The following is a 25,133-nucleotide window of genomic DNA, read 5'->3' as shown; positions in this document are numbered from 1 at the left end:
CTGAGCTATACCCTGCCCCCTAGAAATAACTTATATACAGAAAAATTCACCCATTTTTAGTAGATGGCTCATTGAGTTTTCATAAATGTTCACCATAGTGTAACCACTCCCACAATCGAGACAGACATTTCCATCATGTTAGGAAGTTACCTGTGTCCCTTCGTAGTCAGGACCCTTCCACCTCCCCAGTCCTGGCAAGCACTGCTCGGAACTCTGTTCTTGAAATTCTTCCAGAATGTCTTACAAATTAAAGCCTTTTGTGTCTGGTCTTCTATGGAACATATGCTAATATATGTAAGACTCACAAGAATTTATCTCTAGATTCTGAACTCTGTTCCATTGACTCGTATACCTGTCTTTACACTAGTATCACATTATTTTGATTACTGTAGCTTTACATTTAGTTTTAAAGTCAGGAAGCGTCAAGTCCTCCTACTTTGTTCTTCTTTTTCAAAACTGATTATTTTGGGTCCTGTGAATTCCCACATACACTTTTGGATCAGTTTATCAGTTTCTGCAAAAATCCATGTGAAGTACTGATAGAATTTTACTGAAATCTATTGATAAAGTCAAAGAATTGCAATCTTAATAAGATTAAGTCTTTCAATCCATGATCATGGGAATCGCTCCATTTATTTAAATCTTCATGAATTTCTCTCAGCTAACATGTTCCTCCTCTCCGAAAGTTCTCTTCTCTCACAGTGTTTTCTAATTTTTGATATACAAGCACTGTACTTCTTTCGATAAATGTATTCCTACATAATATTTTTTTGTGAATGAAGTTCTGTTTATTTCATTTTCAGAAAGTTCAGCAGTAGTATATAGATACACAACTATGCATATTGATCTTACATTCTCTGGTTTTGCAATATATAATATCATTAGAACTTTTATTAGTTCTAATAATACTTCTGTGGCTTGCTTAAGATTTTCTACATACAAGATCATGTCTACTGCCAGTAAACACAATTTACCTGTCTTCTAATCTGGATACCTTAAAATTATGTATCTCTATATTTATATTTAATTGTGGCCTTATTGCAGTGGCCAGAATGTCCTGTACAATGCTGAGTATTAAAATTGAACATCCTCTCTTCTTTAGGATCATCAGAAGAAAAGATTCAGTCTCTCATTCTCCAGTACAATGTCATCTGTAGGTTTTGTTGTCGATGTCCTTTAACAGACTGAGAAAGTTCCCTTCTATTTCTAGTTTGCTGAAGGTTTGTTTTTGTTTTTGTTTTTGTTTTTAAGTCAGAAATGGATGTTGGATTTTGTCAGATGCTTTTTTGCATCTACTAAGACTTTGATCATGTGTTTTTCCCTTATTCTATTCATTTTGCACATTTTGTTAATTGATTTTTCAGACATTAAACCAATTTTGCAGTCAAACAACTTACACTTAGTTAATATATACACATTGGCCAATTTATACATCGATTTGGTTGTTTTGTTGGTGGTTTTTCACCTGCATTTATGAGGGAGATTGGTCTGTAGTTTTCTTTTCTTAACTATGTCTTGTCTGGCTTTGGCATCAGGGTAATATTGGCCTCATAAAGTTAGATGCAAAGTGTCCCCTCCTCTAAGTCTTGAAGAGTCTGTGAAGGATTGGAATTATTTCTACTTTAAATATTTGTCAGTTCACCGATGAAGTCACATCAGCCTGGGCTTTCCTTTATGGGAAAGATTTATGGGAAGATTTTAAACTGCTAATTCAATTTCATTACTTACCAGCCATTCAGATTTTCTATATTTTTATTCAGTTATGAATTTGAATCTTTCTAGGTATTTTCCCATTTCATTTAAATTGTCTATTGTTGGCAGAAAGTAGTTCAAAGTATTTTGTTACAATCCCTATAATTTCTGTAGGATTTGGTACTGACATTCCCCTTTTGTTCTGGATTTTGACAATCTGTGTTTCTCTTTTTTTCTTGGTCAGTCTAGCTAAAGTTTTGTTCACAGGATTGATCTTTTCAAAGAACCGATTTTTGGTTTTATTTATTTTCTTTATTGTTTTTACTGGTTTTCTCTACTGTTTTTCTGTTTTCTACTGCATTGACTTCCACTGCAGACTTTATTATTTTCTTTCATATTTTCATTTTAGTTTGCTCTTCTGTATCTAGTGTCTTATGATGAAACTTAAGATTCTTGAGTGGTGTCCATTTACTATATTGAGGGCATTTAAAACTACAAATTTCCTGTAGCACTGTGTTAGTTACCTCGCACAACGTTGGATATGTTGTATTTTTTTTATTCAGTTCAAAATATTTTTAAATCTCCTTTGTGATTTCCTCTTTGACCCATGGGTTATTTAGACATATTCTGTCCAGTATTTAATATCTGGGGAGTTCCCAGATTCCTTTCATTGTTGGTTTCTAACTTAATTTTGTTATGGTCAGAGAATACAATGTGAACCTTTTTGAGTTGACTGAGTCATGTTTTATGGACCTAGCATATGATCTATCCTGAAGAATGTTCCATCTGCATTTGAAAATAGTATGTATTTTACTGCTTGGGGTGGAGTGTTCCACAGATGTTTATTTCAAGGGGACTGAAAAGTGTTTTTCAGCTCTTTATACACTTCCTGATTTCCTGTCTCACTGTTCTGTCCATTGTTTAAGACTACAGTATTGATGTCTCCAACTACTCTTGTTGAATTGTTTATTTCTCATTTTAATTTGGTCAGGTTTTGCTTCCTGTGTTTTAGGACTGTTGTTAGATGTCTCTATGTTTTTAACTGTTTTATTCCTGATTAATTGAGACTTTCAGCATTATGAATATTCCCCTTAGTCTCTAATAAATGTCTTTGGTCTGTCATTCTGTTCATCTGTTTGCAAGATTTTCCCTTTATTTTTATCTTCCAGCAGTTTGGCCACAATACGTAGGCATGGACCTATTCATGTTTATCTGACTTGGGCTTCATTGAGCTTCCTGGATATTTAGATAGCTATTTTCCATAAAACTTGTAAAATTTTGGCCGATATTTCTGCAAGCATTTTTCTGCCTTTTCTGTTTCTCCTCCTGGAACGCCCAGGTGTTGATCTGTTTGATGCTGTACCGCACACAGTCCCTCAGGCTCTGTGCACTGTTCTTCACACTTCCTGTTCTTTGTGGATTATTCCTCCTCATCAGCCTTTAAGTTCAGTGATTATCTCTTCCACCAACTCAAGTCTGCTTTTGAGTCCCTCTAGGAAATTTTCACTTGGTTCCTTTACATAATTTCTACATCTTTGTTGATATTCTGTATTTGGGAAGAGATCGTTCACATACTGTCCATTAATTCTTTAAGCACAGAATGCTTCAGTCCTTTGAACATGGTCATAGCTCCACTGATATCTTTGTATGCTGAACTCCACACCTGGGCCCTCACATTGACAGTTTTTATTATATGCTTCTCTAGTATGGGTCACATTCTGGAAGTCTAACTTTTCTTAAGTAAGATTTTTATTAATTATTGTAATCATTATAGGCACATTGTTTAGAGCTGTTCATTTTTTAAATGTTAACATAAATTTTATTAGATCTAGCAATATAGATAAAACCTATCATATTAGTTTCATTTGGAATAGAAAGTTGAATTTGAGGAGTTGGGAAATTAGTAGCTAATTCAACAGTGCAATTAATTAATTTGGTCTATTCTTGGAGAGGTTTAGTATCAAAAGTAACAGGAGACATGATAGCTTGGTGGGGGACTTGGCCATAGGGTCAAGGAAAGAGTTTGTCAATTAAAAATCTTTGTTACAGAAGAAAAAGGTTGTGGGCAGCAACTGAAGCTAGTCCTGAACCTGCATTAGGTAACCTCTGATGACAGATGCCTGTAGGGTTGGTGTAAGATGAATGATAGACCGAGATAGGAACTATATTATCAGTGAACGTAACAGAAAATTTACAAGACATCTGATAATTATCAGCTATCTAGGCTTCAGAATGAAAGACATGTTAAATTAGACCTTTATCTAGTCACTTCTCAGACTATCACATCAGAGCAGCCGCTGCTCATGAAACTGAAGCCAGGCTGCAGTCCAATGACATGTCACCCCTGCAAATAAAGCAAGAGCTTCAAGTATGTCTTCAGAAATGATTTTAAAGTCTTTTCTTTCCTTAGAGGGAACCTTTGCTGAAATACTTCTTCAAGTATTAGAAAAGGACATCAGTGCACTGAAAGGTAAATGGAGGGTGAGGAAGAAGTTCCAGCAGGTGTAGACAACTCCTTGAAGACTGAGTAAGAAGAGGAGTACCCATACAGGTTTCTGGGTTACTCCAGAAGAAAATATTGTGTTATGGTGGACTCCATCCCAAACTAAATGAATGCTCTTTGATTTCCGTCTCTAATCTCTGCTGCTCCAGGATCTGTAGGTTCTCTTCATAACAAAGATTTTCAGGTCCACTCTTCAAGTCAGGTTTTAGCATTTACTCAGTGGGGTTACTAGAATGTAGAGGAGGGCACCTCGTCTACTCTGTCCCCGGGATGCCCTGTGCCACAAACAGACGGTCGGCCAAAGTCCAGTGCAGAACAGAAAGGACCTGTGGACAGTGTTTATCCTGTGGGCAGAAGAGACATCCAGCAAAGTGTGCTGGGCCTCTCACTGCACCAAACACCCCACGCTCCCTGGGGGACAGCAGCAGTCAGCCCGCTGAGCACTGACAGGGCCAGTCTCAAGACCTGGTGACCCCATCACACTACAAGGCCCATCTCAGAGACGGCTACCACAGAGCTGTCATCTGCCGTCATCTCGGTGTAAGAAAAAGAAACCAGCAACATGATGAAAGGGTTTCACTCCCTCTCGAGTTCATCCATCTGTGTACCAAGTGTATGAAGGGAGAAGAGGTGCTGACATTTATTGAAGGCTCTCTGTGCTAGTCACTTTCACACCTTCTCTTAATCCTCCTAACAGCCTCTTGAAGATTTCCATTTTGGAGATGGAGGAGTTAAGGAACTTGCGAGAGCTCGGGAGTTTCCATTCTGTGCCAAGCATTTTGCCAAATATACAAGTAGAAAATACATGTCATCGTGCCTGTCACTGTAGAAATTAACCACATAGTAAAAGAAAATAGATAAGAAATTGTCCTCTAGTAAGATAGTAATTTAAAAGTTAGTATTTTAAAAAATGCTTACTAGATAACAAACAGCTGTGTGTCTTACATTCATTATCTCTTTTAATATTCATAAGCCTCTGAGGGAGGTTCTTTGACAGCCTTTACACATGAGGAAACTGAGGCTTATACAGGTTAACTAAATCATCAAAGCTTATTAGCTAGTAAGTGATGAAGGCTGTGATTGAGATATTTACCATATGCTGTAAGAACACAGACAAAAGAGCAGTTAACCAACTTGGGAGCTCAGTTAAAGCTTCAAATAGAATTATTTGACGTTTGAACTGAGGCTTGACACCTGTGAGTGGGAGTTCACCACGAAGGAGAGAGCAAAAACTTCAGCCCTGAGGAGCAGCACCTGGAGAGACTCGCAGTTGTCACAGTTCGGGCACCATCAGCAGTCGTCAGTGCTGGAGCAAAGGGGCGGGGAGGGTGGCCGTGAGTGACAGCACAGAAGGGTATAAATGGAGTTTGGGAGTAGACTGTTTGAAGGCCTTGCATATTTTTAAAGTCCAGTTTTCACAACACAGTGTCAACAGCTCGGGCTCAGGGAATGGAACAGTTCTAGGCTGGAATCCTCTTGGCTCTATCATGGATGAAACATGATACCTTGGCTGAGGAACTTTATCTGACCCACCGTGTCTTCATCTGTAAAACGGGATGACGTGCAGTGACTATTCCTTAGGTTGTCACAGCAGTAAATGAGATACAGCAGAAGGCATTATGGGATGGAGATACGGAAAGAATCCAAGGAAATTTGGTCATTCCCATCATAGGAGTGTTATCATTACGGGCAAGACAAAGTTTGCAGCTGATAGAAAAGAAAGAAAAGCCTAATAAATGAAAATGGGCCATTTTCCCCTGCTTCCTGCTGTTGGAGAGGAGTTGGTCCCTTCCAAAACAGGCTCAACATGCTATATTTCACTTGCGCTTAACTGCAGCAGGGGTGTGTTTGCCGAGACCAGAAAATGTCTTACTCATAACCACCCTGGAAGACCAACCCAGCCAGGGACCCCTAGCAAGTCCTGGGGCCCAGGTCAGCCCCCAAGGTCATCGCAGGGGTCAGGCCAGTGTGCAGGGTGTGCCTTGGTAGCAGGTAAAAGCACTGGGATGAAGCAGAGTTGTGCTTTGAATGTAAAAATATCAGTTACCATCAAGAGAGCTACTTGAGCCGTAATTTCGAGGTTCAGGAAGCAAGAGGTAGCTCTGCAAAGAGATGGATCAGGAAAGAGCATGCAGGAGAGGGGAGGTATCTGTCATACTGACTCTAGAGCAAGAGGGACTGTGGGGTAAGGAGCCTTGTCCTCTAGGGTTGTCCAACGTGGAGACCAGACAGGTGGGGGGCAGACAGCAGGAGGGGAGTCAGGTTCAAGGCAGGGCTTGCATCAGCAGGACAGATCTGAGCCCGGCAGGTGACACGGCCCAACTCTGACTGCCCTGCATGGTGGGGCTGAGACCACTTCTCTCCTTCCACTCCCCCGTCAACTTAGCCTAGTGCTTCCCACATCTGGCACCCAACAGAATCATTTGAGAAGGTTTGAGATGCACTGATACCTGAGTTCCACTCCTGGGGACTCTGACTTAAGTGGAATTGGGGTGTCAGGGTTTCTGAAAGCTCCCCAGGGTGACTGTAACCTGCAGCCAAGGTGGAGAACCGCTGGGGCAGGCCATACATTATGGACAGTACCTCACCCCCTCTCTACTGGCCATTATTCCAAACAGTGATAAAACAGAAAGTTGTCCTTTGGAAAAATGCATCACCCTGAGAGTGATTAAAAATCCACAAATTTAATCTACTTCCAGGCACTGAAGTAAAAAATGTAAGCTGTCCTGAGATAGTGGGTTGGGGAGGTATAATGGTACAGACACATATTTTGCCAGTAAATTCATTCATTTTTCTCTAAAGAACAATCTGGGAATATGTTATCACATGTATTCAACTTAAGTTGAACTTTTCAATTCAACCTTAAACACATAGCTGAATCTGCACATAAGTGTTGATACTAAATATGATTAAAGGTTTAAAAGAAAAGACAGAAGAAGAAAACCAAAAAGCTTAGCAATATGATAACCAATATCTTGTAATCAGACCAGGGTGCAGCAACACACTATCACGTGGCTACGGAAGTACAAAATAGATGACTGTCTTAACACATGTATATTTGTACAAGAAAAATGAAGCCAAATGCACAATAATACATTCCAGTTAGTATTTTGTAAAAGGTGTGTGTGTTAACAGATTGGAATGCTTGAACTTGATCTTATTTTCACTTTACAAAAATCAATATTAAACAGTCTTAATTTATCCAAGTATAAACTTTTTCTAAAAAATGACAAATTTGAGAAAAATCAAAGAATAGTGACTGGAAGCAATCTTTCTGGATCAGGCCTCTGACCTAAGCCAGGCTACTGAGAAGGTGGTTAAGGAAACTGCAGCTCAAATAATTCACTTAGATTTTATCATTTTCTTTTTACAAACTTTTCATATTTGTTTAATCACTTAATTTTATTTATTTTTACTATTGAGGCAAGACATGGTTCACTGTGATTAAAATTTAATAGCCAAGACATGGAAACACTCTAAATGTCCATAAACAGATGACTGGATAAAGAAGATGTGGTATATTTAAACAATAGAATACTACTCAGCAATTAAAAAAGAATGAAATAATGCCATTTGCAACAACATGGATGGACCTACAGATTTTCATCTAAGTGAAGTAAACCAGAAAGAGAAAGACAAATACCATATGATACTGTTTATATGTGGAATCTAAAACATGACACAAATGAACTTATTTACAAAACAGAAAGAGGCAGACACAGAAAACAAAGTTTTGGTTATCATAAAGAGGAAATTGGGGAAGGGATAAATTAGGAGTTTGGGGTTAACAGATACACACTACACACTATATAAAATAGATAAACAAGATCCTACTGTATAGCTTGGGGAACTACATTTAGTATCTTGTAATAACTTATAATTGAAAAGAATCTGAAAGAAATCTATATATTTATATTTATATAACTGAATCACTATGCTGTATACCAGAAACTAACACAACTACCCTTCCACTAAAAATAAATACATAAGTAAATATTTTTAAAAATAAAATTTTAAAATGGAAAGGAAAACGGATGTTCATACTCACATTCAGTCTGTGGATCTCACTGATTATATTTAATAGGAACACCCCTATGATAACAATTTTCTTAATTACATTTATCACTTTTTAGCTGGACATACAGTTGGCCACCCCTGAGGGTGGATTTGGCAACAAATAACTAACTTCTTTGTCCATGTTTTCAAAAATTACCCCGCTGCACAGAGAGACAGAGTGATACTTCTGGGATGACAGAGCTCAAGAGTTACAGACTAGAGAAAGGGACTGGAATCAAAGGCCAGAGTGCTGGGGAGAACAGTGACAAAGGACTGTCTTCCACAGAAGATAAAAACATATGCTTCCAATAACATCTGCAGTTAACCTGAAAATCACAGAAGGCTGTTTTTTGGGAAAAAATAGCAAATAACAATATGAAAAATCAATGTATATGTATATATTCTCTAAATCAGTAGGAATCTAGCATTATAACAGGTGGGGTTATTGGGTTTTCAAAGCTGTTGAAAAAGTGGGGTCCAGGCTTAATGATTTGGGTGGTTTAACATTAAAGCTGAGAAATGTGGCTTCCAATTATATAGGAGTTCTGGAACTCAGGCCCTCCTGTAATCAGTTCCAAACTATAGAGCCTGCTTTCTAACAACTTAATTGCTGTGGGATGCCCTGTGTGGAATGCCACTAGGAATCTTCTCATTTATTAATTTATTCCATTTCCTGATCTGACCACTCTTTTTTCTGGTTGAAACATCTGTACTAAATCACAAAAAATCTGAACAAAAAGGTTTCCTGTGACACCATCACACTGTTTCTTCCCATTCATTTCATTTTTCCTCTGTCACTTCAGCTATACTTCTGGCCCTTCTGAAACACTGTTCTACCAAGTACACAACAGTTTCTGGCTAATTTTCACTGGTTGCCTTGATGGTACCTTGTAACCTGCACCTGGTTCTATTTTCATCAAGAAAATAGACTGAAATCAGAATTTCAGAATTACCATATGACAATAACAGAGGGACATCAAATAAAAATGTGAAAAAAAAGTTAAGATAAAACATTTTCACATATGGGGGACCATGGATTCAGATTTTCTTTTTATCTTAAAACACATCTGTCACTCTGTCTGCATTCATCAGCTTATCTGTATTTTCATTTGCAAAACGGCGCTGCTGAGAAGTTAACTTCCTACTGCAGTGCTAGCACCTAGCGTAGAGAGTTGTGAACTGGGCACCTTGTTTGGACAGATGTTACTTACTAATGCTGTGTTCTCCTGGGTGTTATCTTCACTCTAAGACCTTGAACTCAGCTAGGAAATGACAGCAGCACTGAAGAGGCCATAAGGCACCTTCCAGCCTCAAGATCCTGTTTCACGGATGCTCACTGTAGCACCTTCCTTAGTGAAAAGGAACAAGTCACTCAATATACAGTCAAAGTGATTTGTTTACTACAGAATAGTCTAAGGTAACCAGCTGATGAAACAACATGCTCAAATAAAAGTCAGGTAGTCACAAATTCGACAAATATTTAATGTGTACCTACTGTGTGCCAGACCCTCTCCTGGGAGCTAGTTGTGTATCAGGGAGTCAAGTGCAAATGTTCCTGCTTGTGAGGAGCTGCTACGTCAGTGGGGAAGACAGACGATGCCCAAGCGAACACACATCCACAGGTAACTACACTGTGACCTCAGAGAAAATAAACCGGGATGTGCAATGAAGCGATGTGGGGTGGAACCCCTTCTTTTCTAAGGGGGTGATAAATGCAGGCAAGTAAAAAAAAAAACTGTATCAGAAGACCTGTATTCAGCTTCTTAGAATGAAGTTGATCTCATTTTGAGATGCTGAATTTATTCAGGCAGTGAGACATTTCAAATGTAAGTGTGACACACAACTCTTAAAAGTTATCTTCTAACATTTGCAGGCAGCAAATATGAGAACCCCTAGAGCAAGCTGAACCTGCTGGACCACGGCAGTGATGACTTGCCCATGGAATTCTCATGACACGTTCATTCTGCAGTATTCCGTTTCTCACACCATGGAATGTGCATGAGGTTGCTGTGGCAAATTGCAGGGCGATTTAGAACTGTACTCTGTAGACACTACCCATATTTTTGATAAACATCTTTGACAATATTTGCTCCCATCTGAAGTCACCAGAAAAATGTTTTGATTAAATAATTCATTAATAGAAAGCTGGCATAGACATACTCTCATTTCCAATCATTTGTGAACTTTGAGTATAGGAAACAGTAAAACTCAATGGCATAAATCCTTTGAGATACTGAAAGAACCTCAGGTCACCATTAAGAATGTCATTACCAATGTGTGCTCAGGTAACTGGCCCAGCTGTGGAGTAAGATGCTGTTGATGACTTACTCTCTTAAAGAAAATCCTAGGTTTGGGAATGATTTTGCTGCAAAACTTTCCATGGTGTCTGTTTAGAAATACAATCAGCCCTTCCACAGGAGTTCTTTGGATGTCTGTTTTGTGTGAGGCACAATTACACTACTGAGTTCCTTAATTTATTAGGAGAATAATGAACACAATTATTAATTGATGCTGCGTGATATACATTTCTGAGTCATAGTAGGAAGATTTTAAAATCAGAGCTCTTTCTCCCTCACACCATACACAAAAATAAACTCAAAATTAAACATAAGCTTTTGCACAGCAAAGGAAACCATAAGCAAAACAAAACAACAACCTACAGAATGAGAGAAAATATTTGCAAATAATGCAACTAACGGGATTGATTTCCAGAATATATAAACAGTTCATACAATTCAATAACAAAAAAATAGACAGCCTAATCAAAAAATGCACAGAAGACCTAAATAGCCATTTCTCCAGTGAAAACATACAAATAGCAAATAAGCACATGAAAAGATGCTCAATATCGCTAATTATCAGGGAAATGCAAATCAAACCTACCATGAGGTATCACCTCACACCAGTTACAATGGCATGAAAAAGTCCACAAATGATAAATGCAGGAAAAAGTGTGGAGAAAAGGGAACCCTCTTAAATTGCTGGTGGGAATGTAGTTTGGTGCAGCCACTATGGAAAACAGTATGGAGATTCCTTAAAAAACTAAAAATAGACTTACCCTATGATCCAGCAATCCCACTCCTGGGTGTATATCCAGAGGGAACTCTAATTCAAAAAGATACCTCAGGGGGTGGGAAAGGATAGACTGAGAGTTCAAAATTTGTAGATACTGAAAGGCGTATGTAGAATAGATAAACAAGATTATACTGCATAGCACAGGGAAATATATACAAGATCTTGTGGTAGCTCACAGTGAAAAAAAATGTGACAATGAATATATGTATGTTCATGTATAACTGAAAAATTGTGCTCTACACTGGAATCTGACACAACATTGTAAAATGACTATCACTCAATAAAAAAATGTTAAAAAAAAAAAAAAGATACCTCCTCACTCAATGTTCACAGCAGCACTATTTACAATGGCCAAGACATGGAAGCAACCCAAATGTCCATGAACAGGTGACTGGAAAAAGAAGCTGCGGTACACACACACACACACACACACACACACACACACACACACACACACTGGAATACTACTCAGCCATAAAAAAGAAGGAAATAATGCCATTTGCAGCAACATGGATGGACCTGGAGATCATCATACTAAGTGAAGTAAGTCAGAAAGAGAAAGAATACCATATGATATCACTTATATGTAGAATCTTAAAAAAATGAAACAAATGAACTTATGTACAAAATAGAAACAGATTCATCAACATAGAAAACAAACTTACGGTACCAGGGAGAAAAGTTGGGGGGAAGGATAAATTGGGAGTTTGGGATTAGCAGATATACACTGCTATATATAAAACAGATAAACAACAAGGTCCTACTGTATAGCACAGGGAACTATATTCAATTTCTTGTAGTAAACTATAATGAAAAAGAATATGAAAAGATACGAAATACATGAATATATATGTATAACTGAATCACTATGCTGTACACCAGAAACTAAAACAGCATTGTAAATCAACTACACTTCAATTAAGAATAAGAAAAATAGAATCAGAGTTGTTTCAAATGATAGCTCTGAAATTAGTTCAGGGGTGGGCCTAGTGAACATAATTTCTTTAGCTTACGTTTCTTCATCTGTAAAATCTGCAAATCGTAGTTATGAAGATTTCTGAAAAAAATAACGCGGTAACATCTGTGACTTGACACATGGGAAGTGGTTCTTTATTGTGTATTCTAAGTGGCCAATAAATGGTTTAAACACATGTATGTATGTGTGCATATGTACATATGTAGTCACAGATATGTTCCTGTGTGCATGTACATATAACACATACATTACCTACTGTGTTGGTTAATTTTGTGTCAACTTGACTGGGTCAGGGGGTGCCCAGATACTTGGCTAAACGTAATTCTGGGATGTTTCAGAGTGAGACTGAATTGGCAGACTGTGCAAAGGAACCTGCGCTCCCCAGTGTGGGTGGGCTCCTCCAGTTCTGGAGCTCTGACTAGAACAAAAGGGAAAAGTGAGAATTGACTCTCTCTGCCTGAAGGCTTTGAGCTGGGACCACTGTCTTCCCTGCCTGTGAGTCTAGACTGGAACTTGAAAACCACTGGCCCTCCTGGTTCTCGGGCCTGGAGACTCAGACTGGAACACACCACAGGCTCTCCTGGGGCCCCAGTTCACCAGCTGTGGACCTCGGTGCTTCTCAGCCTCCATACCCGGGTGAGCCATTTCTTTTTCTTTTTTTTTTAATTAATTTATTATTTTAAGTTGAAGTACAGTCAGTTACAATATGTCAATTTCTGGTGTACAGCACAGTGTCCCGGTCATGCATATATATATACAAGTTTCTAGAAGCATACAGTCTACCAAGACTAAATTAAGAAGAAACAGACCACTTGAACAGACCGATCACTAGAAATGAAATAGAATTGGCAATAAAAAAACCTCCCTACAAACAAAAGTCCAGGACCAGATGGCTTCACTGGGGAATTCTACCAATATACAAAGAGCTCATACTGATCCTTCTCAAATTCTTCCAAAGGATTGAAGAGGAGGGTTGCATTCCATGAAGCCACCATCACCCTGATAACAAAACCAGACAAAGACACTGCTGTTTCTTATAATAAATTATAAACAAATACATAGTTGACCCTTGAGCAACATAGGTTTGACCCTTTCGGGTCCACTTCAGTGTGCATTTTTCCCATAAACATGAACAACAGTACCACAGGATCAGATCTGGGACTGGTTGAATTTGCAGGTGTTGGACCACAGACATGGGGGACCTGCTTAACATTATACACGGATTTCAACTGTGCAGGAAAGGGCACGGTTGGTTCTCCCAACCCTGGTGTCATTCAAGGTCAGCTCTCTATATTGCTTCTATTTCTCTGCAGAATCCTAGACTAGATTAAGTTTCCGTCCACTTGAGCATGAGGTCTGGTCTTGTGAGGCAAGGCTGGGGCTGACTCAGTGCCTTGTAGCAGAGCTCTCCTGGGCCCAGGAGTCCACCTGGACACCCACAGACAGAGTAATGCTGCAGACTGAATGCTCAAGAAAGGATTTTACCAGGTCAGGAAAGCTCAGGTTTTTGCTGGAAAGCCAGCTGTCCGTCTGTGAGCTTACGTAACCTTTCCAGAAAGACTTACACTAACAGTGTATAAACTTTTGCAGGGAAATGTTTAGATGCACTGAGAATTTCTTGTTCTTGAACCAGGTTCAGCATCTATCTGCAAGGCCACACATTTCTTGGAAGGAGAAAGTGGATTCAAAGGCATTATCCGGACAATGCCTCTACCTCCCAGTCTTCACTAGCCAGAAAGCCCGTTTCCCACCTGCCCAGAGGGAGGACGTGCGATGAACGCGTCTGCTACCAACACGTCTGCACTAAGCAAGCGCCCTAAATCGTGGCGGCTGGGAACAGTCATGATGGCTTATTGCTCCCCGTGGTATCTGCTGGACAGGAACTTGAGAAGACTGGCGGGGCAGGGCCAGTGACGGCTCTTTCATGCAGTTGCGGTCACGTGTCAGTTGGGCCTGGAAGACCTGCTCACACGGCTGGCACGTCGGGGCTGCTGCTGGTGCAAGGCCTCATCTTCCACGGGGACGCTTCAAGATCCTCAGTAAATGATGCCTGCCTGCATGACCGCAGCACTCCAGGAGGGCAGGATGGATCCTGTACAGTCTTTAAGGGCATGGTTTGGGGTCAAAACCTCTTATTCTAAGAATTATTCTGAAAGAACATATTCTTATCTTTGACTGAGGGCTATCGGTGTCACACTGTAAGAACAGAACTATGGCCAGCACAACACACAGCCCCCTCACATACAAACATACAGTGAACATACACGAACAGCTGTGCAAAGACATTTCACTATTACTTTATAAAATCAACGCTTGGAAGAAATCCTTTGACAATTTAGCAGAATTCACATGGTATATTATTTCAATATCGGAAATCACTTCCAACATCTAGTGACTAACCCAAAAATACATACATAGATTCATTCTATTTATGGGAAACCAGTGTCACTGGAGAATTTTAAAGACTTCTGTGAAGACCAAGTTTTCAGCGACTAATCCTGGAAGGAAGCTGTCTTCCAGGAGGAAGAAAAAGGCACTTTGTCTTCTTGTATGGCTTAGAGAGCCACAGTCTTCACAAAGCTGCCGTGGCCCTCTGGTTTTCCTGGAGCCGTAGCTCTAAAGGCCTCGTGTCCAGGAAAACAGTTTGCACGTCATAAGGGAAGTGGGGACAGGGCAACACTGACCGTCTGTGGACCATGTGGAAACTTCAAACTGGGCTTTGTACTGACGGCTGCAAAGGAAGATCTTTAGTCTCTGGCTGATGGGTGAAGTCTAGGTTTGTTGCTGTGCTTGAGAGCAAAGCTAACAGACTTCTGGATGCTGCTACAGCATGTGGGAGAACCATCTAGTCCAGTAATTTTAATAGAAATCTGAATAATCCAATACGTTCTCAAGGATTTCTGGCCTCTGTCTATTTTCGCCCTCTCCCCGCCAACCCCGATTCCTTCCGGCTCATGCTGGGTCCGGTGTCAGTCTTTTCTGTGGGGCACCATCATTACGTAACTCCAAAGAGACAGGGTTTATATCAGGCGGCATTTGAAGCTCTTCACAGTCGGTACTCGCAGGATGTCATGTACGTACAAAACGCTCTGCAGTGAAGTTGCCTCTTGAAAGTCAAAAAACGCCTCGGCAGGTACATGAAAGCTTCCCCGAAACAGGGTCAATATTAGAACTGCTCACGGGAGCTGACTGCTGCGAGGCCCGGCAGGCCCAGCGCGCTGCTATTCCAGTCACTGATCTCACTTTAATGTGACCGACCTGCTCCACTGTTCAGCGTGGGAGTCCTCGATGAGCGTAAGACACGTCCATCCCCAAACAGTCCTGATTTCAGCTTAAATCTTCGTGTGCGTTTCTTGGGTCCCAGAACATTAATACATTGTAGGAATTTTAAAAAAAGTTTTGTCTCAGCAATAATTGAGCACAGTTACTGTTAAACATGTGCTACCGGATGTGTGAGAACATACACTTTGAACATCAGGAGATAAGGAGAGGAAACAGAAAAAAAAAAAGACAAAACAAAACAAGGAGCTAGTTTTTAACCCTGTGAAAATGACCAAGTAAGTTCAAAAAAGAAACTGCAAAGAAACTGGGAGGCCACTTCTCTTCCGGAGAAGTAGCTGAGAAGTCAAAATAAATCTGATGAACGTTGAACATTCTCTGTTACAAATCTCTTTGCTAACAACTGTTTAGAGTTATTTCAGAATAGGTCTTGTGTCAATGATAAAACATATACCTGTGCCTCCCTTAACCCAATTAATGAACCGTTCAACTTAGGAATCCCTGATTCCTCGAGTCGAACACAGAAAACCAGATTTCCAATATCAGTGAAAGAACCACAGAAAGCTTTTTGCAAGTTAATTTCAGTAGGTCTTAGAACATACAGAAGATGCTGTATTGGTTATGACTGCCTCATAATGGGTGCCGTTTTAAACTACAATATGTAATCATAGAATCTGAGTTTAAATTACCGCAGAGAGAAATCTGTACACATTTTTATTTATCTAGATAAGTGTGTGCCACATACCAAATGTTTACAATATTTACATTGGAGAAATTACATTATCCCTAAATTATAGCCAAACAGAAATAACGGTGTATGACTTTTGAAGGGCAAATCATTCTACTGCAAATGCCGTCAGTCCACCCTTCCATGGCCAGAGACGCCTCTGCAGCAGATACGGACTGGGCTAAACTCAGAAGGTTCCAGAGGGCATGAGACGGGCAGATCACCTGAGACGGGAGGGCATGTGGGCGCCAGCACCCGCCACCCCCCTCTGCCTCTTAGGCAGGGAGGCTCGCTGGGAACGACTGCGCACGCACTTTCCCCTCTGAGCACCACCGGGTACATTTTCTCAGAATGACCGAAATCACACTGTTGTCTTCATTGTACTTAAAGGCTAATTTCTAACACCAGTGACCTCCCTGGAAATAGCTTCTGCTTCCCCGCCCTTCCCATCCCCCGATTTCTGATCTTGAAAAATTTCAAACCTGTAGAAAATTGAAAGGGCCTTAACCCAGCTTCACCAGTGTCTACGTCTGACCACACTGGTCTTCTCAGTCTCCCACCAAGAGCACCTCATGGAACGGTCTTTCAAGGACGCAGTTTGGGAGACCGGACAGCATCATGTCACTGACAGCAATCCACTAGCCTTGTACTTGTGTTAAGCATCGAGCCCACTTGTAAAGCTGAGAACAATCCGGGCTGACAGAGGCGGGCAGGGGGTTAAATGGTGACTGAACGTGGCTCCCGCCCACGTGGCTTTGGTTCTCTTCTGTAAGCGGGTGAGACACTTCACCTGTCTTTTCTAGTCCAGTGCGTGTATTTAATGAGCTGATTGCTTCTGCTTATTACAGATAGCCTGGAAAATGTATTTGACTGTTGAGTCTTCCCTCGTGCTCTTTAAAAGCGATTACATGAGAACGTGTGTGGAAATTGTCCTCTCTCAACAGATACACCGATTAGTGAGCCCCCACTTGCTTTAGTCAGTTTTAAAGTAAACCTAGGCAAAGAGAATCAAAACCAGTGCATTCTAAAATGTGTCCTTTGAAAATGCCCCTTCCTGAAGAAAAATCGGAGATAATTCAGACGGCAAAATTCCCTGGACTCCACGACCTCCTAGGAGGCCTGAAGGACACCCTGCCTGGTTTTCATTAAAGTCAGCTGACAGCTGAACACCCCAAGCCAGCAACTTCGCAGGGTATGCTAGGTTGATGGTGAACGAAACGAAAAACACAGCAGTGGCAACAGATGTAACATAAACGGGAAAACCAGGATTTGGGAACTAGGGCAACTCACTCTTGGCTTAGCCACTTGCCAGCTAAGCGAACCTGGGCCAGTTACTAGCCTCTTCTCACGAGAGTGATAATCAGCACTCAGCTAAATGTCGGGGTTTTCTTGAGACGCTGCAGTCGGCGATAACAACTGCTCGCCTTTTTCAAGCACTTACAGTGTGCCAAAGTGCACACACCACTTCTCCTTTCGTTCTCTCAGAAGTCCTAGGAGGCTGACGCACTGGCTTTCCCCATTTCAGGGCGAGGGAACTGAAGTTTCAAGAGGTTATAGAGTTCCTGTTACCTCGAACGCTAGTGGAAAACCACCTGGGCTTGACCACGGTCTTCGATTTACTGTCATTACAGTCTTTGACGTGAGAGTAAGAGCTCAGAAACACTCACAGGTAGCTGTCACTAATACTCGTAAGGCTCCTTCACATGCAAGGCCCCTCTGCAGGCAAACTCGGTCCTAATTCTCGCAGCAGCCCTGCAAGGGAGGTGTGACGCCCACTTCACAGGGAAGGTCAGAAGGGAGCTTCCGAGTGCTGTTTCCAAGGCTGCAGGGACTACTTGCAGAAAAGAAAACCTCTTAGCACACTTCTGTCGGGTCCTCCTTCATTTAACATGTCTGTGTGATTTCTCACATATTCCTGTGCTGGGAAGGCCCTCTTACATACAGCGAATTCTCTCTCAAAAGAGAAGGAGTGTTTTACTAGAAGGGCTAGCCTCCAAATGGTTATTACAAATAAGAAAAAATATTAGGGAAACATATGCAGGAATGAGCTCTGAGCTTCCTGGAAGTCTACACCCTGGTACGAGGGGAGGAGGACAGCGGGGTTTTCTAGCTCTCAGTAACTTGGATAAGGAAGCCACCGGGGGTCAGAGGTCTTACGGTCGCAGTCAGCAGGCAGGCAGTTCCCTAGTTCATGTTCCTGAAATGTTCAGCGGCTTTTAATGAGATTCTATCTTAATAAACATAAAAGTCATTAAAAGATAAAATATAATGTTTTAGACAGCTGACTGGTAATCAATGGCATTATACTTTCATTTATTGCAAAGAGAAGGAGTCACAATCACCTTGTACTCTCTTGGCAAGGTGATGACGGAGTTCAGGGCATTCCATCAAGTTTTATTCATTCGAGATGCAGACTCCTGCCTGCCTAAAAGCTTGGTGCAAGGACATAAATGCACTGTCACTTCTCATTTTTCACAACAGTTGTTTGTCTGTGTTGCCTTTGAAGCCATGCAGCATGCTTTTAGAAAAAGAAAGAAGTTAATGTCCAGAGAAATAACTCTCCCTTTGTTTGTGGCAGAAAACTGGGTTTGCAACAGACAGCGCTCTTCTTGAAGCATAAATATTGTGAAATTCTTTAAGCTAAGAAAATGTACTGCTCTCAGCTTATACCAGAAATTTTAAAAACATCCACAGTTACAAATTATTCTAGATGTTCCATTGAAAGTTACGATATGACACATTTTCTGCCTTCTTTTTTTTTAACATTTTTTATTGATTTATAATCATTTTACAATGTTGTGTCAAATTCCAGTGTTCAGCACAATTTTTCAGTCATTCATGGACATATACACACTCATTGTCACATTTTTTTCTCTGTGATTTATCATAACATTTTGTGTATATTTCCCTGTGCTATACAGTGTATATATATATATATATATTTTTTTAAATCTCACTCTATTTGTAAAGTCAATACACAATTTGGAAGCCACCCGAAGTCTTCTCCACTTTTTAGATAAAACTTTTATTAATTATTTAATAGGCACTTTAAAGAACTTGAAATTTGAATATTTAGTTTATTTTTAGGAAAGTATATATAATTATCAAACACTGGCAACACTTTAAGCATTAAAATATGGCCAGTTAAAATATACATACTGATGGAGAAAAATCAGTCTATTTCCACACATATTCAACGTTATATTTACTCATATTTCTGTTATTTACTCCAAAATAGGTGATGCTGACAAGGGAAAATACTTGTAAGTTCTCAAAAATTCAATGGGATAATTTTCACCTTCATTTTGGGGGTGATATTTGGGTTCAGAGAGGATTTTATGATGAATTGAGGCTTGTGAATTTCAATATTTTATTTCTGCCATGGTCCAACACCAAATAGCGGAATGCTTCCGCCTGCAATTTTCTTCTTGATCAAGTCCAGCAGAGAGTAGTCAGCTTTGAGAACTGAAATAACAGATGCATGTAAAATACTTAAATTCTGCACATAGAAACCGCTCAACATCAGCTTAAAAAAAGGGCCTTATGAAAAACCAGTAGCTTTACCAGTAAGATCTGGAACAAGCCGAGGAGGTCCCCTCTGGCCACTCCTTTTCAACATTCCACGGGGAGTCCTAGCTACTGCAATTTAAAGTGAAAGGAGCTAAAAGGCATACAGGCAGGGAAGGGAAAAATAAAACTTTGTTTGCAGATGACATGATTATAGAATATTCAGCAGAATAATTTAACTTCTGTACAAATAGTAAGTGATTATATCAGGGTGACAGGATTCAAGGTTAACACACAAAGGTTAATCACTTTCCTATGTATCAGCAATGAACAAACAGAATTTGAAAGTACAGACAAAATACTACTTACGTTAGTACCGGAAGTGAAATACTTTGGTATATGTTTATTTTAAAAATACAAGATCTGCGTGAGAAAAACTGCAAATCTGGGTGCATGAAATAAGAAGACCTAACAGATATTTCATGTCCATGGAGAGGAAGAACCAATGTTGTCATGATGTCCACTCTTCCCAACTTGATCTATAGATTCAACACAATTCCAATCAAAATCCCAGCACGTTATTTCACAGATATCATCAAACAGACTCTACAGTTTACAGATGGAGGGGCAGACGACCCAGAACAGAGAGCTAACTATTGAAGACCAAAGTCGGAAAACTGACCCTACCTGACTTCAGACTGACTACGAAGCCACAGCAAACAAGACAGTGTGGTGCTGGAGAAAGAACAAATGGATCAATGGAGCAGATGCAAAGAGCCAAGAAGCAGACCACACAGAGTCAACTGACCTCTGACAAATGAGCAAAGACTGTCTTTTCAACAAATAGCACTGTAACAACCGGGCATCCACATGCCAAAAAGAAGAAATCTAGACATAGATGTTACACCCTTCACAAACACAAAATGGGTCACAGACCTAAATTTAATATGCAAAACTGTAAAACTCCTAGAAGATAACTTAGGCGAGAACCTAGATGACTTCAGGCACGACAGCTGACTTTAGATACAACACCAACTGCACAGTTCAGGAAGAAGTAATTGGCAGGCATGACCTCGTTAGAGTTAAGGCTTTTACTTTGTGAAGGCCTGTCAAGCGCATGAGAAGGCGTCCTGTGATAACCTACAACGGAAAAGAGTGTGAAAAAGAAGAGCTGTGGATGTGTGCAACTGAACCACTGTGCTATGCACCAGAAACTAACACAGCGCTGTGAATCGGTAAACAAACAAACAAACGAATGACGAGTATGAGAAGACAGGCCACAGACTGGGAGAAATTGTCTGCAAAAGATACACCTGGTAAAGGACTGTTATCCAGAATGCGCAAAAAACTCTTAAAACTCAACAATAAGAAAATGAACAAAGCAATTAAAAAAAAGGCCCAAACAAACTCCTCACCAAAAATGATATACAGATGGAAAATAAGCATCTGGAAAGATGCTCGACATTCTCCCTGATTAGGGAACAAGATGCAAACCTATTAAAAATAGGCAGAAACCCAAAACACCAACAACACTAAATGCTGGTGAGGCTGCGGAGCGACAGAAACTCTCATTCATTGTTGGTGAGAACACAAAACGGTACAGCTGCTTCGGAAGACAGTTTAGCAGCTTTTTACAAAACTAAACATCCTCTTACAACGGGATCCAGCAATTGCACTCCTTGGTATTTTCACCACATCAGTTGAAAACTTACGTCCATGCAAAATTCTGCACATGAATGTTTCTAGCAGCTTTATTCACAACTGCCAAAACTTGGAAGCAATCAAAATGCCGTTAGAGAATGGATCAATAAATTGTGGTACATCAGACAACGGAATATTCTTCAGTGCTAAAAAAGAAATGAGCTATCGAGCTAGGAAAAGACATGGAGGAGCCTAAAATGTGCATTATTAAGTGAAGGAAACAATCTGAAGAGGCAACATACTGTATGTATGATTCCAACTATACGGCAGTCTTGAAACACTAAAGGCATGGAGACAGCAAACTGCTAGCAGTTGTTGGGGGTAAGGAAGGAGTGGAGGACGATGGGGTGGATTTCCAGGGCAGTGAAACTGCTCTCTCTGATACTGTGATGGTGGACAACTTACACATTTGTCAAAACCCACAGAATGTCTAAGTCCAAGAGCCAGCTCCCTGCACTGAGGGCTCTGGGTGATGACGCGTCCACGTTGGTCCATCAAGGGTCGCGGATTCACCCTCTCGTCACTCTCGTGGGGGATGCTGGCAGCAGGCTGGGTGTATGGGGACTCTCTGCACTTCCCCCTCCATTTTGCCGTGAACCTAAAGCTCATCTAAAAAACAAAGTCCAACTAAAACAAGCCGAGCACCTCACAGTAAGCCTTACTTTAAGGCACAATTTCCAAAGGTACCATCATTAAAGAAACTCAAACTGAAACAGCTGCATGATGCGCTTGCCCCAGAAGAATGTAAGTGCTGTGATACTGAGAAGTCTATTGACAACTGAATCTCCTAGTGCCCAGACAGTCTCTGCCCCCCGCCACGAATATTTGTTACATGGCTACTTGACAGGACTTGTTAGTTAATACCTTAAATAATAGGAGAATGTCTTATAAAAGATAATTGAAACATTTAGAATTTTATACATCTAATTAATAGAAAATGTTCTATTTCCAATGGTTAGACAGTTTATGAACTTTGTAGAAAATAGGAAAAACCCAGGATCACTGGATATATAAATAAAAAATTATGTTATTTAAGCAAACAAAAACAAAATGAAAACTGACCAATTTAGGCTAATTTAATCAAGATCCAAAAAGCAGATCAGGTTGAGATGCCAAAAGACTAACAGTATGCCCTTTTTGTTGCCTTCATTGTATTTGTACAATACCTATGAAACATTTAAAACAGATCATTGGAAAATCAGTGGCTACTGGACTAACTTCCAAAATCAAGATTTCTGATTAGAAAATCAACTGGTATTGGACTGACTTCCAAAATCTCTATTTCTGAAATCAGAAATATGACCTGACACATAAAATCCCATCAATGCTGGAAAGGGCATGAGACCATGCCTCGCTCAACTCCACGGCTCACCGCACACAACATGAGAGACGTCACCGAGCCTCGGGTAGGGGGACTCTGACATCTGTATTGCTGGGCTGGGGGGTGGGTGGGAACCACAGGTGCTCACCGGCCTCTCTGCTCAACCAACAGTCTTAATTCTAAGAATTTTTCTCAGGGAGAGAGGTTAAGCCCTGGATCCGCACAAGGTATGGAGCTGATGCCTCCACCTTAAGCGAGGTCCCTTAGAATGTTGGTTACATCTTCAAGAAAATGGGGCACTGGAAAAAGAGAAGGAAGGAAGGAAAGAAGGGAGGGAGGGAGGAAGGCAGGTAGGCAACTAAAAGCTTGCAAAATTCACCTCTCATCAATCCCTTCCATCCAGTCACCATGCCAACATCCTAGTCCAAATCCTCATCCCAAACCATCCCCAGTTCCCTCTTTCCTCCCCTCAGTCTTAACCCTCTGATCCACGTAGAATATTCCAATAAAACTCCTCTTTTAAATGCATGAATTGACAATATACTAGCAGTAAACATTCCAAGTGCTCATTCATTCCAATTCTGATTACCTTACAAAAAGCTTATTTCGCTCCTTTGAGTTATTGATTTGCCAATGGCAGCGCTTTAACTTTTGTTCTCTCTCTCGATCGCCCATGAAACATGTTTCATTCTGATCAGGAATAAATGTGAAAGTATCAGTCTGGATTTCATGGAATTGAATTTAATAAAAATAAAGATTTAACTTGTTACCTGCCAGGCCAAAATGCTCCCAACCCTTCTGCCAATATAATCTGGTCCAGCTCCTAAACTAATTGAGCTGGATTTATTTTTTAAGTCCCCCACAGCTGAAATCATTTAACACAGTAAAGGCAAAAATGGAATAGACATATCTGATCTTTTTGGAAATTTATTTTTTAAGGAGAAAAATAACCATAGAAATCAGATTTGACACTTTCATTTTTGAACCCTTTACAACTCTTAATCTGACCAGAAGAAAATGAATTTACTTTCAGTTACAAAGTAGCAAAATTACAAGAGCAAATTACAAATGTCACCTTTAAAATGATTTGATCTTAAATGTATCTACGAGAAAATAACTACGAGAAGAATGGAAACTGATGAATAAACTCACAGCTGCAGATAACTGACTTACTCTGCACATACTTAATTTTTAAAATGTATTACCTGTGTTACTGGAAAGTGACATCCATGGTTCTAGCCTGTCCACAGGGTCGCTACTAAAATAAAACCGAATGCAGGTGATTTGATGAGCACGGCTCTCTAGCTTCTTGCATCAGAATGCATAAACTTCACACACAGACCACGTGGTGCTCAGCACTGAATACTGTTCCATTAGCTGCATCTAGTACTTTCCTTGGATTAGCTCTTGGACATTTCATTCTGCTTCTTTAGTGTTGTTTCTCTTGTTAATATTCCATCTTCGTGGCTGTCGTTTCATTTTGTTCTCCTAGTCTATTCTGCCTCACACCTAAGGTTTCATTATCTGTCTGTCAGGAGGTTTCCAACATCTGGTAAGAAAAGCCAGACTCAGCCCAGCTGAAATATATTAGCGGATGTTACAAGAAGTCTAGGGTGTTAGCTGAGCTCCAGGCACAGTCCCGTCCACTGATGCCACGAGAGGGGCAAACTCTCCCCATCTCGCGGCTGCGCCATTCGCTTCCCCGTGACGGCCACAGGACGGCTGCGGCATCTTCCTGCCTCAGCACCCAGGGAAAGAACAGGGAACAATGTCTTCCTCTCTCTTTCTAACGAACAAGAACACTTGGCAGGAGTCCCCAGCTGATTCTGCTCCTGTCTCAAGGCTGTCACTGCACCTGCCTTTTTATAAACCAATATTTGGTAGGAAAAATAGAGTTACCTGGGTTGGCTTAAATTAATAATCTGGGAGTAGGATGTATTTTGACAAATCAACCTCAGTGAAAACCACAGCTTTTTCTGTGGTATCTCAGAATTCTGTTCTTACACGGGATAAACAAATTTTACTTCTTAAAACTTTTCAACTGTTGACTAAGCAAATAAAACTCATCAACACACAATTCGACTCACACACCTATGGTCAGTCTTCAACAAGGAGGCAAGAATGTGCAATGGAGAAAAGACAGTCTCTTCGACAAGTGGTGCTGGGAAAACTGGACAGTGGCATGTAAATCAGTGAAATTAGAACACTCCCTCACACTGTCCCACAAAAAATAAACTCAAAATGGCTAAAAGACTTAAACATAAGACCAAACACCATAAACCTCCTAGAAGAAAAC

The 25,133-nt window shown here is 40.4% G+C and overlaps 1 protein-coding gene across 5 annotated transcripts in view; it reads right to left on the bottom strand.

Annotated features, from left to right (window-relative positions):
- Nucleotides 1-25,133, bottom strand: part of CHRM3 (cholinergic receptor muscarinic 3) — a 456,583-nt gene that overhangs the window by 341,506 nt on the left and 89,944 nt on the right. Inside the window, exon 1 of one of the 5 annotated variants that reach the window (XM_072971052.1) lies at nucleotides 151-196. The exons of the other annotated variants lie outside the window; for them this stretch is intronic. The gene's annotated coding sequence lies outside the window, so the exon portion shown is untranslated. Of the gene's footprint in view, nucleotides 1-150; nucleotides 197-25,133 lie in introns of those variants that run through there. 5 annotated transcript variants of the gene reach the window in all.

The sequence above is a fragment of the Vicugna pacos genome, chromosome 11, assembly GCF_048564905.1.
Source record: "Vicugna pacos chromosome 11, VicPac4, whole genome shotgun sequence".
Taxonomy (NCBI): domain Eukaryota; kingdom Metazoa; phylum Chordata; class Mammalia; order Artiodactyla; family Camelidae; genus Vicugna; species Vicugna pacos.
Note: the sequence above shows the minus strand (reverse complement) of the source record. Positions and strands in the feature narration are given on the sequence as shown.